We start from the raw sequence: 18,678 nt of genomic DNA, 5'->3' as shown, positions 1-18,678 counted from the left end.
GATTCTACAAGCTGTTCAGAGAAGAGATCTCCCCCATGCTACTGAAAGTATTCAACACGGTAGGAGAGGGCAGTTTATTCCCAACTCAGGCACTCATGGCACACATTTCGGTCATTCCCAAACCAGGAAAGGACGCCTCGGTCTGCGGCAATTATAGACCAATTTCACTTCTCAATATAGACATTAAATTACTTGCAAAGCTGATAGCGTTACGCTTACAAAACATCATCCCAAGCGTGATACATAGAGAACAGGTCGGGTTCGTCCCAGGCAGGGAAGCCAGGGACAACACTATAAAGTCCCTGGCCTTAATAGCCAGAGCCAAGCAAGCCAACCGCCCCCTGTGTCTCCTGACGGTGGACGCTGAGAAGGCGTTCGACAGGGTTAATTGGAACTTTTTAGCAGCTACCCTGACTAAAATTGGGATTGGCCAACGAATGCTGGGAAAAATCATGTCCCTGTACAAGGGCCCCTCAGCCAGGGTTAGAGTCAATGGGGCCCTGTCGGACGCCTTCCAAATACGAAACGGAACCAGACAGGGCTGCCCCCTGTCCCCATTCCTATACGTTCTCATCATGGAAGCTCTGGCGAATGCGATTCGCCAGAATGAATCTATAGCGGGTTATCGTATTGGAGGCACGGAGCACAAGATGGCTCTTTTTGCAGACGATCTCCTACTCTACCTAACTAACACACGCATTGGGCTTCCAGCGTTACACCAGGAGTTCATGCGGTTTGGGGGGCTAAGTAACTATAAGGTCAATGCGCAAAAGTCAGAAGTACTTAATGTCTCATTGCCGCAGACCGAGGTGTCTCAACTAGAAGACCAATTCCCCTATCAATGGAGACACACCGCAATAAAATATCTAGGTATACAGTTACCTGCGGACATGTCACGAGCATTTGAACTAAATTACCTACCATTCACCACTAACCTAGAGAGAGAACTAAACAATTGGAAATCCCTACTTCTCTCCTGGGGGGGAAGAATCAACGCCCTAAAAATGGACTCCCTTCCCAAGTTCCTGTACATCTGTCAAGCGATCCCAATAAAACTACCCAACTCTTATCTAAAAAAAACTACGATCGATAGTCACAGCGTTTGTATGGAAAGGGAGGAAACCCCGGATGCGATACTCCCTACTCACGAGACCCAGGGGTAGCAGTGGAATGGGCCTACCTGACTTAGCCCTCTATCATAAAGCAAGCATCACTAATTGCATGCTAGACCTACTCAAAAGAGAAAGCTCAAAACTCTTGGTGGAGGCAGAACACGCGCTAGTACCAGGATCCCTATGGGGAGCAATCTGGATCCCACCCAGATACATAAGAGCTATCCCTAACATATCCCCATTTATGGGTCAACTTCTCCATACATGGGCAGAATTTGCGCCGAACACAGGCCTAATAACGGTGCCAGGCCCACTTACTCCACTGATAGCTAACCCACAATTTGAGATATCCATGCAGGGACTTCCAGTCCTGGGGATACCGATCTACCCAACTCCGCACCTCCGGGACGTGATGAACCCCACGGGAATGAAACCGCTGTTGGAAATCTTGGGTGAGAGAGACGCGCAACCAAATGCGTGGCTGCAATGTTTTCAGCTTAGGAGGCTTGTGGGGTCCCTGGTCCCTCAGGTAAATCTTATGAGACCGCTTACGGCCTTTGAGCAGAGATGCATGTCAACGGGTGTCCAGAGACACATGATATCTGTAATCTACGGAGAGCTGCAATCTCGGGGATCGGAGTTCCAGATGCCTACCTACGTGGCCAACTGGGAGAGGGAAATGGGACGGAGCCTCCCACAGGAGGACTGGGAGAGGGCATGGAGCATGTGTCACAAATTATCATCAGCATGCAAATTACAAGATCTTAATTTTAAGATTATGTCCCGATGGTATAGGACCCCGGAGACCCTACACAAAATATACCCCCTTACACCACCTACATGCTGGAGATGTAATGCGGACAGAGGTGATATGTCCCACATCTGGCGGAGCTGTCCGGCAATAGCCACATTATGGAGAGAGGTAATGGAGATACATAATGCCATTTGCTCCCCCCAAGTCACATTAACCATAGAGATGGCCCTTCTCTCAGTCCTCCCGGGATCAATCAAAACGATCAAAAACAGCATTTTACGTTTCTTTATTTTAGCAGTCAGAAGAATTATACCGAGACTGTGGAGGTCTAGTACCCCACCGTCGAGGGCCATGTGGGTGGAAGAACTTAACGAACTTATGCACTTTGATGAGCTGGGGGCAGACGAGAGTGGAGCCCTGGAAAAATTCTACGGAGTTTGGCAGGTGTGGATCTCCTTCCGGACTTCAGGGAGGTTAAAGACGTGGATAGAAACCGGCAGACTTTGAAGGGCAAAATAAACGCCCAATAACACACATGGGCCTGGGCTCCGCTCCCGTCTTCACCACGAAAGATTAAGGTATGGCTGACCCCCTTCCTCCCTCCCCAACCTTCCCTAATGTGTCTATGTACAGTTGTTTGTCTTGTTTTATATACTACACTGTTAAGTGATTTAAACCAATGCACCAATGTTGTGACGAGTCACTTGGACTCCGAGATAGTGTTTGATGTGTAAGTGACTTAATAAGTGATATACTGAAGTCCAGACTTGAACACAACTTGTTATGATGTTTGGAATATTGGCAAAAATACAAATAAAAAACGTTTGAACAAAAAAAAAAAAAATGGAAACATTATCTATTAGAGATGAGCGAACGTGCTCAGCCACGCCCCTTTTTCGCCCGAATACCGCGATTTCCGAGTACTTCACTACTCGGGTGAAAAGTACTCGGGTGCGCCGGGGGGTGGGGAGAGGCGTGGCGGCGTGGGGTGTAGCAGCGGGGAACAGGGGGGAGCCCTCTCTCTCTCCCTCTCCCCCCCACTCCCCGATGCAACCCCCCGCGCCGCCACGGCGACCCCCGAATTTTTTCGCCCGAGTACGGAAGTACTCGAAAATCGCGGTATTCGGGCGGAAAAGGGGCGTGGCCGAGCACGTTCGCTCATCTCTATTATCTATATATATAACTAGCTTACCCGTCGCGCGTTGCTGCGAAGACAGACAGCCATACATACATTCATTTTTATATATCTAGATAACTAGATAACAACCAATCACAGCACAGCTTTCATGTTACCTCAGCGGTATAATATATAACAACCAATTACAGCACAGCTTTCATGTTACCTCAGTAGTATAAGAAGTAGCAACCAATCACAGCACAGCTTTCATGTTACCTCAGCAGTAAAAGAAATAGCAACCAATCACAGCACAGCTTTCATTTTACCTCAGCATTCTCAATATCCAGCAATTGTCTTGCGAAACGTTCGGCGGATGCATCATTTTGTAGTTGAACACGCATCCCGTTGCTCGTAATGCCTTTTGCTTTTGTGCTTGAGATGGAAATCAAATGATCTTTGTCTGGGGGGCATAACTGTCGACGACGCTCGCACGCGCGCGCGCCACCTATCGTAGGATAGATGTACTATGCCAGTAATCTTCCCAGGAGTGTACTCAGCAACTTCCCAAAGTTTCATGGCGATTGGATGAATGGTGTAGTAATGCATAATGGACAGACAGACATACATTCATTTTTATATCTATAGATGACATCAGGAAGTGAGAGAATTAGATTCCGTATGTAAAATTTGGATGCTAATTCTTTTGCGCTTAGAATTGAATAATCGAGTTGGGACCCATTAACTTTTCCTATTTATGACATAATCAATGCTCGCGCCAAATTTCAAGTTTCTATGACAGTAGGAAGTGAGAGAATTAGATTTTGTATGTAAAATTTGGACGCTAATTCTTTTGCGCTTAGAATTGAATAATCGAGTTGGGACCCATTAACTTTTCCTATTTTTTTCATAATCAATGCTCATGCCAAATTTCAAGTTTCTATGACATCAGGAAGTGAGAGAATTAGATTCCGTACGTACAATTTGGAACGCCAATTCTTTTGCGCTTAGAATTGAATAATCGAGTTGGGACCCATTAACTTTTCCTATTTATGACATAATCAATGCTCGTGCCAAATTTCAAGTTTCTATGATATTGGGAGGTGTTACTTTATGTTACTATGTTATCTGCATGACTATAGTAAAGGACTGAGAACCATATTGTCAGGTTGTGCTGCTGAGATCTGTTGTTCTATATGAGTTTCCAGCAGCACAACTTCACAGGTGTGGGATAATTGAGTTTGCTGGCTGTGGATTTCTCCAGCCAGCCAATACCACTGGTCTCCTGCTCATATATACCATCCCCTGAGGCTGGTGGAAGCTGGTTTCCTAACACCCTGGTGTTTGCTCCATGCATAGTGTTTGTGTGTCTTTGTGTGAACAGTGTTATGTTCTGTGTGCCTGTTTAGGTGTCCAGACATGAGGTGTGAACAGTCCTGTTCTATCTGTGTTGTTTGCGAACAGTGATGTGTTCATTGGGTCTGTGCAGGTGACCAGACTAGGTGTATGTACAGTCCTTATCTGTCTTGCGTGCAAATCCCTGGTGTGTTGGTGTGAGCTGTGTCCTGTCTTGCTTTACATCGTTTACCATCTAGGACAAGGTAGGTCCCTAGGTTCCAGCGCAGGGCCATCCCTGTCGGGATGATCATCTCGAATGCAGGCAGGTTTCACGTGGCCGTTATCTTGTGAGTATAGGGACCCATGAGACAATGAGGACCCTTGAAGCAGACTCGTGGGCTTAAGTGACTTGGCCATTTCACGAACTAATACCTTGTACTTTTATAGCTATTCCATCTGTTATGTGTGCACATATTTATGGTGCGTATTTTGGTCATTAGTTCTTTAGGTGTTCTGGTGAGAGCAGGTTGGAGTCTCTATTCTGAGTAAAGCCAACTCTATGCAGATATGTGTTGATCTATCTTTCCTTTATTGGTGTTATTCACAAGAGCTTTGCTTTATTTCATACTAGCTTGTTACCCGAGACTTTGTCTGTGTGGAATTTCTATTTATGTATCTAATCTGTTTTTTGCTGTATATTAAAACGTAAAAAGTTGAAATAGTAAAAGGAATGTGACTGCAGTCTGCTGTGTCAGCACAGTTCTGTACATGACGTCTTTGGTCTTGTCATCTTTTGCTCAGATACAAAGGTTTTGTGGGCTTTATACACGTGAGCACGTCACATACAGCTGCCCATGAGAAAAACATGTTTTTTCTAAATGTACACCTGCTACCTAAAGTGTTTGACCTTCAGCCTTATTGATCATCATCGCAAATGCTATTTTTAGAGAGAATTGCAGCTTTTTGAATTGAAGAGGCGGTTTGTGTTGTACAGCCCAGCTTTCATTTATTATACTACTGAGGTAAAATGAAAGCAGCGCTGCGATTGGTTGCTGTTTTTTATACTGCTGAGGTAAAATAAAAGCTGCTCTGGGATTGGTTGCTATGGATAACATAGATTTTCTTTAAAATCTCAATCCATGTTAATGTGTCCTTGGTTCAAGTTTTAATCCCGGGCAATGTCGGATATCCCTGTTAGCTTAATAATCGCATATGTGCAGCAACGAAGTCTGCCCTTACGTGTCTGCCCGTTTGGGCAGGCTTAGCTTATGAGGCGGACCTGGCCGCCAAAGGACGCGATGGCTTGATACTGTCAAAACTGATACTAGCATGAATATCACACAACTGGAAAAACCAGTGCAAAACCAAAAAACATGGAGGGAGCTCACCTTTAGGATCACCAAGGGTCATGAAGGACTAAACAGCTAACAACAAGCTTATGATGTGCACCCCCTCCACTTTGCCACACCTAATAATTGCACACATGTGGCAACGAAGTCTGCCCTCACGTGTCTGCCTGTTTGTATAGGCATGGCTTATGATGTGCACCCCTTTCCCCTCCGCCTCGCCACACAGCGTCGGTGGCGGAGCATAGCGGAGGGGTGCCTGCGCATCACCAAATAAATCTGTCTTGTCGTGCTACCTAGAGAACCCTATAAATTTGGGGATAAAATGTAGCCTATCCCCTTTCTCAAGATGCAAGCTATCTCCTTGCCAAATTTCATAAAAATCGCTTCAGCGGTTTAGCCGTGAAAAGGTAACAAACAGACAGAGTTGCTTTTGCTTTTATAATATTAGTATGGATAGCCCTTCAGGTGCCCTTTTATAGATATTTAGGTTGAGGGAGAAGACAGTGGGGCTGTCCTTATCAGGACGCTAACTCCATATTCAGGCAAGGGTTCCCCATATTCTTGTTTAGTAAGGGATTAGTGTTGTCCATCTTCCCTAGACTGGTTGGGAGTAGTTGTCTCAGCATCATAATGCAAGTATCTTTGCAGTTCTGTGCATCCCCTTGGTGTCTTGATCCGAAATAATAGGAATGACTGAAGTACTATTTTCTATAGGACGAATATTAGAGACATCTTCTTCGCAGTTAATAGTCATATAATTTCATTGACATCTTTGATGGTCTGATACAGGTTCATATTACAAGTATGGGCAAAATTGAGACCCTTTGAAAAATAGATAACTTGACAACTGATGAAACACTGTTCACATGGGATGTTTGTGGTTGCGTTTCCACATGTAGTTGTTGTTTACTGGTGTTTTCTACCACCTCTCCATTGCAGTTTTTGATGGATTTTTGTCAGTACGTTGGGTTTTTGCAGAGGTAGACTGAAGAGTCTGCTGAGTCGGAGAACGAGCTTCATGTTCATTAGAAGCCACCAAATAATTGGAAGAATCATCCATATCTGAGAAATCAGTATCTGGATCCAAAGAAGAAAAACCTCTGGCTATTAGACATCTTTAAAATAGATTTTGGCTTTTTGAAAACAGATACACAGACAACCTAACAGCTCCAGTTTACACAACAATACTACTGTGGCATCTCAGGATTGGCTCGTGACTGAAGGTTGTTTCCGACGGACCCAACCAGGACGTCCTCTGCCCTCATTATACTAACCACAACATGTTCTTCCTCTCCGACACCCCGCACTCTTTATATTCATGTATAACTTGTTCCAGCGCTCCTGACATTGATGTTATTGAATGTTCTATCTGCTGCGAGCAATATGGCGGATGGACATCACGGAGATTATAACACCGTATTACTGAACATACACCCGGCTCTTATCCCTCCTCGGGTACATTGAGCTGTTTCCCATCTACAGCATTCACACAGTTTGTGGAAATCCACCAAGGCGATATATACTCATTTAGAGTCACTGGCACTGAAAAGGTTTTCCGACTACGAAGTGGAGATTCGGTTGAAAAATAGCTTTCAAGAGGGGCTTCTTGGATCATACGATTAATAAAAGGATTTCCACATGATCTTAACCTCCAATCTGATCTTGTTTTTATATACTGATGTTTTTGTATTGTTTTTTATTCCCTCATAATTTATTCATTAGTAGGCATCATCATTATTCAATAATGGGAGTGGTCAGGCTTTTGTTATGTCATATCCTGTTACATCTTATACTGGGGGAATACAAGAATGCAGGCCATCTGTAAGCAGAGATATGGTGAGGGAACACTTAGCTAACTTAAATAAATTAAAGTCTAAAGATCCAGGTGAATTGCATTCTGGAATACTAAAGGATGCAGCAGAGGTAATTGCTGAACCACTCACCATAATCTTTGAAAATTCCTGGAGAACAGGAGAAGTCCCAGAAGATTGGAAAAGGGCAAATTTTGTCCTTATCTTCAAAAAACGGAAGAAGGTGGATCCAGGAAATTACAGGCCTGTGAGCCTGACTTCTATACTTGGATCTTTGAACAAATTATTAAACAGCATGCATTCAAGTACTTGGATGAAAATGGAGCAATTAACCAGAGCCAGCATGGGTTTGTAACCAAAAAGTCATGCCAGACTAATCTAATTTCTTTCTATGACAGTATCACCGACTGGGTAGATCAGGGAAATGTGGTGGATATAGTATATCTTGACTTCAGTAAAGCATTTGACAACGTATCTCCTGATATACTTATTGAAAAAAATGACCAAATATGGGATTGACAAACCAACTGTTAAGTGAATTCACAACTGGCTGAGTGATCATACTCAAAGAGTGGTAATAAATGGCTGCACATCCAAGTGGAAGAATGTATCAAGTGGGGTACGACAAGACTTTAACCTAGGCCCAGTGTTGTTCAAAATTTTTATAAATGATCTGGAGCAGGGAAGTGATGGGAAACTGATCAAATTTGATGATGACACAAAGCTAGGAGGGATAGCTAACACTAGGGAAGAGAGAGAGTATTCAAAAAGATCTAGAAAAGCTTGAACAGTGGGCAGTGACTAACAGAGTAGTATTTAACAAGGAGAAATGCAAAGTCCTATATTTGGGCAAGAAAAATGAAGAAAGCACATACAGCATGGGAGGAATTGAGCTAAGCAGCAGCACATGTGAAAAGGACTTGGGTATAGTAATAGATCATAGACTGAACATGAGTCAACAATGTGATGCAGCAGCCAAAAAGGCAAACACAATTCTGGGATGTATTAAGAGAAGCATAGAGTCTAGATCACGTGAGGTAATTATCCCCCTCTACTCTTCCTTAGTCAGACCTCATCTGGAATACTTAGTCCAGTTCTGGGCACCCACTTTAAAAAAGACATAGACAAACTGGAGCAAGTTCAGAGAAGATTTACTACCATGTTTCCCCGAAAATAAGTCCTACCCCGATAGTAAGACCTATCAGGTTTTTTGGGGAGGCTTCAAATATAAGACCTCCCCCCAAAATAGGACCTATCTCGGGTGCCCCACCAAAAAATAAAAACAATACTCACATGGTCCGTGGCGATGGTCTCCGCCGGCGGCGCTGCAGTGGCACGGTGTCCCCCTCCGTCTCACAGCTGCCTTCTGCTGGCCATGGGGCTTTGAATACCCCGCCTCCAGCAAAGCAAGCGCTGTGATTGGCTAATCGAGCGCCAGTAGCCAATCACAGTCGACGCCCGAATGACATCACTGAATGGTTGTGATTGGCTCATCGAGCGCTGGCTGTGATTGGCTGCCAGTGCTTGATTAGCCAATCACAGCGCTCTCTTTGCTGGAGGCAAAGGCATCCTTGAGATGAGGAGGATGCCGCGCCACCACCGGACACCATCCGGAGGCACCGGGACGTCGTGGATCAGTTAAGTACAAGCGCCCCCCTCCCCCGAAAGTAAGACAATGTGCCCTTTTTGGGGAAAAAAATATATACGCCAGTGTCTTATTTTCGGGGAAACATGGTAAGATGGTGAGTGGTCTGCAAATCATGTCCTATGAAGAATGGTTAAAGGATCTGGGAATGTTTAGCTTGCAGAAGAGAAGGCTGAGAGGAGACTTAATAGCGGTCTACAAATATCTGAAGGGCTGTCACAGTGCAGAGGGATCAACCCTATTCTCATCTGCACAAGGAGAGACTAGAAGCAACAGGATGAAACTGAAATGGAGGAGACACAGATTAGATATTAGGCAGTGAGGGGGATCAATGAGTGGAACAGGTTACCACGGGAGGTGGGGAGTTCTCCTTCAATGGAAGTGTTCAAACAAAGGCTGGACAAATATCTGTCTGGGATGATTTAGTGAAACCTGCACTGAGTAGGGGGTTGGACCGATGACCCTGGAGGTCCCTTCCAACTTTATCATTTTATGTAAATGACTTGCTGAGTTTTTTGCTGAATTGTATAGTCTCTGTTCGCACATGTGAGCGTTATTGCCTTTTTATGGATATATTCTAATAAAGATTCATATTTTTAAGTGCTGGAGTGATATAATATAGATTGGCTTTTCCAAATTAATACCACAACACTCAGCATGCCCTTGCAGCCTGTAGTCATGAGTTTGAATACAACATACATGAGGTGTCCTAGCTAGAAGAACTGACAGTCCACATTAAGAGCTACTCTTGATGTAATTGCTCTCTGATCTGGAGATTTCTTCTCACATTGGTCAGAAAGGATTATCTTATCCTCCTTGAGGGGTGAGAGGGTGTAGGGGGGTTCTTTCTACTTTATCTGGATCATGGTACTGTTTATGACTCCTATGCTGTCTGTTTTTCCCAGAATGCAATGTGCCAGCCTCCTGCCTGTGTTGCCCCCAGATGGAGAATGGGTTCGAGCCACTGCAGAGTTTTCTGGAAATTTCAGTGGGCGAATCACACTGGTAAGAGTGATGTTTTTGGATCTGTTGGCAGTGGGATATGGTTGCTCCATAAGTCAGTGGTGTAGCCATGTCGGATGGTGACCATACAACTGGCTCCATACTGTAGTGGCCAGTTCAGGATAATTTCACAATGGGGACACTAGATGAAGCAATCACATGACTTCAGTATAGTCTGCATGAAGTTGGGGTGCCTGTGATGTCGTCATCGCAGGTATTCCCCCCAGGTGACATCATCAAGAGCATCAAGTTCTACTTATAAGGCCAGGCTCACACAAACGTAATTTCAGCATGTGTTGCGTGGACAGCATGCAGAAAACTGAATGATGGATCATTCCATGTAAACAGGCTGTATCCTTTATGTATGACTGCCTGCTTACTGTGAATGGAGGTAGGTGACTGGAACGATCCCTGCAACTCCATCTCTATTCACTACTGTGCCGCCATTCCATCAGTGGTGCTTGATTCTCCGTAAAAGCACAGCAGCGATAATTGCTGGGACAACCTGTAGAGCATCTGTTGCTCGACAGATCATCCTATGTAAAGGCACCCTAACATGAGAGAACTCCTTCATTTCTGGGATGCTGTGAGCCGCCCCCATCAGTCCAGGAGGAGTCATTACAGATATGTGAGGAGTCATTACAGATATGTGAGGAGGAAGCACCTGACCCTATAGACAGGAGAGTTTATTGGTCACACCAGGGTCACTAGCAGCCATCACCCAGATACAATTCCAGGCTGCTGAAACTGCAAATCATGGCCTCCAACTGTAGAAGACATCACCCCTCCATCAACACACCGATCCCTGCACACTTTCTCCAACCAAGACTATATTTTCCTTATACAGGTGAAGGATACAATTATAAACCTTACTGACTCCACTAAAACAACAGCTGCAACAAATATCAGCAAGCAGCCAACGTCTTCTGGATGTACTGTACCACGGCTAAGCTATGACGAAGGGTAGTACATCTGAAGTGCGTTGAAGGCTTGTGTGGCGCCCAAATATATACCTTAGAGGGGGAGACAGCGGGGAAACAATATGTTAGTCAACGGCTGCTCTGCTGCTCCTCTCTGAATGGAAAAGGTGGCCTGGCTCGGCTGCACACAGTGATAAAATCAGGCAGTTCTTATAACCTGCTACCCGTGGAGTCGGGTAGAGTAAGATGTCAGTCTGTCGTGAAGCCAACCTCTCTCCAGGCAAAAAACCATAAATATAAGTGGAGAACTTAGCAATATTGGGGGTAGTATTCCTTGGAGTGTTAAGTGTAGTACCTCAGTGCAGTGTATCGATGAAGTGAAGACACTTCAGGAAACTGTAGCTGATTAAAACAGTTCAAACTTTTATTTTCAGGAAGAGAGGGTACTTAACTTTGCATTTACATTCACTTGCAGTAACTGTTGAATCACATTGACTTGAGATATTTGATGATTTGGCATTGCATTAGTAGACATTGCGTCGACACTTTCTCAGGGGGGCTGTGGAAACACATGGCAATAACACACTTCCAGCTTTCATACCTGACTTTAACTAATGCTTTGCAGACAAATTACTGACTTGCTGACTTGTTCCTTTTCTGTACTCCTCTTCTCTGTCTTTCTCTCTCTCTCTGTGTATCCTCTACTAAAACTCTAGTTAGGTACTCACACTTAGGTGTTCTCCTTGTAACTCCACGACTAAGTTACAGAAAAAGACTACTTCTTAGAAGACTTTGTGTAGCTGTTCGCCTTGTAAATCCCCGTTCTCTATCTCTGTCTGTCTTCTCTCAACTATCTCCAAGACTAGATTTCCTCCATGGCTGAGCTCCAGGCTGAGCACTAGACTGCCTAACCACACCCAAGTGCTAGCTTTTATATCTCCCCACTAACCAATCCAGGACTAGAAGAAATTCTCTCTCTATCTCAGGGCTAGCTAGAGGTGATTGGCATGACACAGAGCAGGTTAGGTTACATTCTGCAAAGTCATTCACAAGTTAGCTGGAGAGACACCAGACATTGATCTTTTGGTGACCTGTACAATACACATAACCAGACACAGTTTAACAGACATATACACAAACACTTCACTTGAAGTAGCTAATAAAGTGCTGTGGGGGCCCCTAACTCTGGACCACTACACTTGCTGGTATTTGCTGAAGCTGTTGTTTTAATGGAGTCATAAATGTTAAGAATTGTTTCCATCATCAGCACACTGGATATGTAGTTTCGGTTGCAAAAGTTCCCCAGCGTTGGAGCGATGTCACTGCAGGCTTGTTTGGTGGATTCTTCCCATACAGTGTTGAGGTTGGCTTCCTCTCTTCTTCAGCCCAGGTCATCCATTCCTGGCAGATCCCTGCTGGATGTTGGGCTCAGGGGTCTCAAATATGCCCCCCAGTAGTCGTCCATATCTGCAGAGCTCTTTTGCTGCTGTCCATTTTGTTTAATGTCTTTCTCCTCCTCTGATAGAGTCAGATTGTGTACCCGGATGGAGGATCCGGTGATACGACCATCCTGGTGGATCTACAATCGTCCTCCTCAGGAAAGGTAAAGTAGATCTCTCTCCGTAATCCATCCGGTGTATAAACAAGGTGTCGAGATGATGTCTAACTGGCCTAATTGTTTGTAGATCGGCAGCCTGGAGTGGCTCATCCATATGGCGGAGTGTGAAGCTTACAATCCATATGACATCCCCAATCAGGTGAGTCTAGCCCTAGAGTAGTACAATATGGCTGCCCATTTCTATAATGGTTCCCCTCCTGCTTTCCTACAGTCCTAGCTATGTCCCTATATAATTAGCTGGATGTGCCCTTCAGGAGTCTAGGAATGCCTTGTAATGGAGGCCATGCTGGCTGTCACATCTGGGCTACAAGTGACCACCATCGCCCTCACCTGGTTTTTCTATTGTACTTCGTATCTCTAGACAGGAAAGCTGTGCACAATGAGGAGTCCGCAGCTCTGTAGAGTTGGTGACCTGACAAGGAAGCACGGACCTGTGGCTCCAGGAGGCAAGGTGCTGGTGACGGACCCCAATCTGCCCCTGTCTGGAGACTTCACAGGTATCTAAACAGTGGAAGACACCTAGGTTTGACTCGACTCTGGCTGCCAATACAGGAGCCTCTGATGATCCCACATAATGGGGAAATGGCAGAGATGCCGATAGCAGCTAATCAGAGTTCCCTGTCCGTTCTTGTCCTCTGCACAGCGGAGAGAGAACTGCTGATCTACATACAGAGCTCAGTAAGATACTAACCCTAACCAGTCTGGGGTGAATAGTGGAAGAGTGAACAACCCCTTTAAGTCAGTGCTCCTTGTAAGATAAATCTACATATAAGAATGAGCGACCACTAAAGCCTTAACATGTACTAGCCCTGGACTACATCATGTGGTAGACTCCAGTTACATCCAGAGCTGCAGTCACTATTCTGCTCTTACATCATATCTGCAGTATGAAACATGATGGCATTAGGACTGCAGCTCTGGATGTGACTGGAGTATAAGACATGGCTGAGTAGGAATAAAGGGTTTCCAGAGAAACTCCGCTTTCCTACAGAGGTTCTGCCAGTGACGATGGAGGCACAGCACTGGCTTATGTGCAGCTTTAATGCCAGTTTTGCTCTAACAGTAGCAGCAAACTTTATTGCTTGTCAGTGATGATGAAGATGATGAAGATGATGATGATTCTGTCTTGTCACCAGTTTTAGGGAGGATCCTTACAGTCACATCTGACACCCTGAAGTCGTCGTCTCTCATCCTCCCCGATGTTCCCGTAACTTCTCTGTATTTCCAGGGGATGACACCATTTAATAGGTGCTGTGATGTCACTTGTGTGTGTATGGGGGGTGTTATGTCACCAGCGGGGGTTCTGTGGGTGATTCTGGTCCAACCCAGACCCTGTCATCAGTTCAACTTTGACACAAAGCGTCTCCTTTCAGATCAGCCTTCCAAGAGGCATTGTCTCTCATCCTGAACGTCAGCGCCTGGAAAGTTACACTGTTACCCAACAGTCCAAACGACGGTACAACGTGTCAGCGCGTGGCCTTCTTCATCATAGGTAACGTTGTCCTGAAATACTCCGCAACCCTGTGGATGGCTCCCTCCAGTATGGAACCCTCGGGGGTTAATCACAGAGATGTAATTTCACCACGGATGACACACGGGTAATTCTCAGTGAATGGAGTACATTAAAGTACATTGATTTTCATTGATCCATTCAAATTACGTATGGATACACACGTCAAAAAGAAAGCAGCATGTTCTATTTAACTGTGTATTAAAGGGGTTGTCTCGAGGAAGCAGTGAATTTTTTTTTTGCCCAGTCCCCCTAATTAAGCATACATTACTAAGCCCCCCTGTAAATGACTTTTCTAGCTGGTTTGTACTTACAGTTCCAGCGTTTCAGCAACTTATAAAAAGTTTCCCCAAGATGGCCGCCGGCTCTTTTCCCGTCGCTTGCTGTAGCCCGACGTGCGCGCTCCCGAGACGCTACCAGCTGTGTCTCCCTGACAACCAGACGCCCCGCAGCCGCCGACCGGACCCCGGGATTGAACGCGGCCGACCAGTCACCCACCGCCAGGCAGCAGGTAACCGGCGCTAGCCCCCGGCTCCCCCGCGCTAGCCCCCGGCTTCCCCGCGCTAGCCCCGGCTCCCCAGCGGTAGGCCCCGGGGCCCAGCGGTAGGCTCCGGGGCCCAGCGGTAGGCCCCAGGGCCCAGCGGTAGGCTCCGGGGCCACAGCAGTAGGCTCCGGGGCCACAGCGGTAGGCTCCAGGGCCACAGCGGTAGTCAGTCACGCGTCACCCCCGTCAGTCCGTCACCCACCCACCTGGGCAGCTGGGCTGGGCTGGGCGGCTGGGCGACTTCTTGGCACGGCTGGGCGGCTTCTCGGCACTGCTGGGCGGCTCCAGTTTCTGCACCTTCCTCTAAGAGAGGATTGTAGCAGAATGGCCGCTCCAGCGCGCTCCCGAGAAGATACAGCTCGTCTGCTCATGCGCAGAAGAGCTGTAGCGGGGAGCACACTGAAGCGGCTCGTGCTCAGAGCAGAAGACCGGACTGCGCAAGCGCGTCTAAAAAAGCAAGCCGCCAGCGAATTTAGATGGAACCATGGAGACGAGGACGCTAGCAACGGAGCAGGTAAGTGAATAACTTCTGTATGGCTCATATTTAATGCACGATGTACATTACAAAGTGCATTAATATGGCCATACAGAAGTGTATAACCCCACTTGCTGCCGCGGGACAACCCCTTTAAGCCTATTGTTCTCCATGAATTACGAAACGCTGTACATACACAATACATTGTGTACGTGCGAAGTTTAATTCGCAATGCCGCTAAGAGACAGAGAGTACAGTTTAAAAAAATGAGAAACTAATTACACTGCGCAGGACAGCATGCGTGAGATACATGCATGACATACATGCGTGAAATACGCTGTCATGCGCAGTGCACAATCGCTGCCATATTTGTGATAGCCGGCTCACCGGCTGCTTACACAGCAGTAAACCGCTGCGTAATACATGCAGAATTTTACACATATGGCCGTTTGAATGATCCCTCAGTCTGTGACCTCCCACAAGATTAGCACACCCCTCTCCTGTCATCCTCTGTGCTGCTTAGGACCTGCTCCACCTTACTCTGTGCTTCTGCATTATTGCTATTAATTCCCTTATTATGCTACACAGCGCTGGCGTCGCCAATATCATTTATAGTAAAAGGCATAAAGCCCATTTCACCCACTGTAGGTGCTATTGGTGGAGGAAAGTGTTGGGGATAACCACCCTGATCCAAGTTACCTACCGCCACCGTAGCTCTGCAATATCACTTGTACCTAGAAATATGACCACACAGGAGTCACAAGTATTGATGACGCATCCTCAGGATCATTTATCAATAGCATATTTGAGGGGTCCACCACCAGGATTCCCATCAATCTTCTGATTAGAAGAAGCTGCTGGGCGGCCAGGAGGCTCAAACGCATCTGTAGTGCATTAGTGCAATTCTTTCGCATTCACTTCAATGAGTGCTACCCTACCCGCCACCACAGAGTGCGTCTGTGGGAGAAGTCACACCATCCATGAGAGGAGCAATAAGAGTTGTAGCACCACCTCGAGTAGTTAAACATAATGCACCCTTTGTGACGCAGAGTTGACGTGCCCCTGAGGCCACCCTCTATGTAAGATCATCTCTCCTGAGAAGCTTGCACCTCCTTCCTGCCTCATGGTGTGTGTGATGGTTTTCAGTGAGTTCGGAGATTCTGAACAGTCACAGCCATTGTTATGGCCAGATTTAGGAGTCTGCAGGCTCTTAAATTTACAAGTCTGCAGACTCCGGAGCTGAAGCCTCATTTCTGCTGTTCTTTTGCTAACTCTCAGGTGGCTCAGTTTTTCTCTAACATAAAATGTGTATAACGTGTCTGTGTCTCCTCAGGGTTCAAGGACATGGAAGCCCTATACTCCATACACACCCAGGAATCCTTGGGACCACGCTGCCTGCCTCCCCCAGGTAGATAGTGCTACTAAGCATGATATTAGGACATGATGAGGATGATAATACTGATGAGGAGGATGAATGTTAAGGGGCATGATGAGGAGGAGAGTGGAGAGGCTGATGTCCGTGAGAAGGATGATGAGGAGGAGGTTACATGATGAAGCAGGCAGCACACAGTGCTTTAAAGCAACTTTACTAAACAACAACCAATTAATAATCATATCTACGCTCCATACAGGCTTTGAATGTGTTTTGCCATCTTATGGCTCTGGTGGGAGTTAGTGTTAGGTGAGACATGCTTGGCGTCACTTGTGGTTAATTCGTTAGGACTATTTAGACTGGCCTGGGGCTTAGCTCAAGTGCTGTTTAATTTTCAGTCTTCCTCTGGCTGTGATAGAAGTCAAAGCTTGGAACTGGGTGTCCTATTTGCATGAGTCTTCTCAAAGTTAAGTACTGTGGTTATTATCTTTTACATCTTGTTTTCTGTGGTTTTCTCCTATCTCATGTAGGGTCAGATAGTGGCCTAGGTACGTAGTCAGGTTCGCCCTTCTCAGAGCGTGTTACCTGCGTACAGGCAGGTCTCTTCCCTGGGTTAGGTAATTTAGAGACTGTGTTTTCCTTGTTGCGGTTGTCTGTATTGTTTTCCACTGTTTGGTGTGCATTTGCATTTGTACTTCAGGTTACGGATCCAGTGAGTCTGGTCTGGATGCGACAGCCTTGTTGTGACATTACAAATGTTTTATACATCACACTGCGTCATCACAATAAAACATTACATTGACTCAACAATTACAACACAAGGACTTGCGCTAACTACTGGCACCATACTCTTATCAATATGCTAGTGTTACCACAATCCTCAGGTGTCTGTGGCCACCACCCTGGCCACGTATTTACATAATACAGTGCCTGGGGAAAGTGCCATCTCCAGTATCATCCTCTGAGGTCCACTGAGCAGTGTCATCCTCTTCAACACCGCCGCAGCAATGTCAGACAACTACATAATATTTTAGCGTACATCAATGCGGAAAAAACACTTGCATCCACAATCATTCGCAATTACTTTTTGCGAATGATCGCAGATCTTCTGCTTAACACAATTGTCAATTGGACTTTCTAATGTTAAAAACGCATCTCAGGTTTGTGATTTCCAATTTTTGTGTGATGCATTTTTAACATTAGAAAGTCCCATTGACAAGCAGTGTCCTCCCCCTCTTCCCACCCTCTTTCAGCACAGAGCATGTGTGTAATAAGACTTATGGGTCACATATGGTCTGCAAATCTCCAGCAGTTTACATTACAACACGTAACTGGTTCTTCAGTACAGCATCCATATGAGTATGATCTGGATATTCAAATCTGCAGCAAAATCCATGGTGAAAAATAACCACCACGTTTGGACTTTTACATTGTTATACGGGGGTGTCTGATTCTTGTTACTTTTGCAATAAATCTTAATTCTTCACTTTTCTGCCGTGATGCCATCTTTATATTTCCTTTTAGAGTCATCAGAGTTCAGCGCTGGCAGTGGCCGGAGAACAATGATGACCTTCTTGGTGATGGTGTCCCTGCTCCTCCTCCCGTGGTGACGCCTTCACCATTATCTGCTTCCTGTAGTTTGTGATCCTAGTCTAGATCCTCCCCTGTTATCATGACCGATCCACTAACGACCATTGATCCTGCAATTCGTGTCAGGATTCACTGCAGTCGCCAACCTGGTTCCTTCCGCACCTCTCCCTCTGTTGTGTTCGGCGCACCGAGGGCCCTTTTGTACTGAACAATTATCATTCGGATTCTCCCTGGATCGCAGGAATCGAAACGATCATCATTCATTGTAAATGGCTGCACAATCTAAACTGTTCATCATTTGGATCATGCAAGCATAAAAAAAATCAAATGGCGATTATCCCTTGTAAACAAGCAGTCATTCATCTCTGGGGGCACTAACTGCTGGGCAAAGGGGGCATTATCTCTTGTCTTGGTCAAATGTTTACTGTGTAGGAGCACAAAGTATTGTTACTGTGTAAGAGGCACTGAGAGAGGCTGAGGTAGCAGCAGGATGGGGAGTCTCCAGGAACCCCCTTCTTGCTCCA

The 18,678-nt window shown here is 45.8% G+C and overlaps 1 long non-coding RNA gene across 1 annotated transcript; it reads left to right on the top strand.

Moving 5' to 3' along the window:
- Positions 1 to 14,046: 14,046 nt before the first annotated feature.
- On the top strand, positions 14,047 to 18,167 carry LOC136577725 (uncharacterized). The gene is made up of 3 exons (XR_010786544.1): positions 14,047 to 14,155; positions 16,526 to 16,600; positions 18,089 to 18,167. It is a non-coding gene; the product is annotated as an uncharacterized lncRNA (long non-coding RNA).
- The last annotated feature ends 511 nt before the right edge of the window (positions 18,168 to 18,678 follow it).

This window comes from Eleutherodactylus coqui, chromosome 8 (genome assembly GCF_035609145.1).
Source record: "Eleutherodactylus coqui strain aEleCoq1 chromosome 8, aEleCoq1.hap1, whole genome shotgun sequence".
Lineage (NCBI taxonomy): Eukaryota > Metazoa > Chordata > Amphibia > Anura > Eleutherodactylidae > Eleutherodactylus > Eleutherodactylus coqui.
This window is presented reverse-complemented; position numbering and strand designations above follow the sequence as displayed.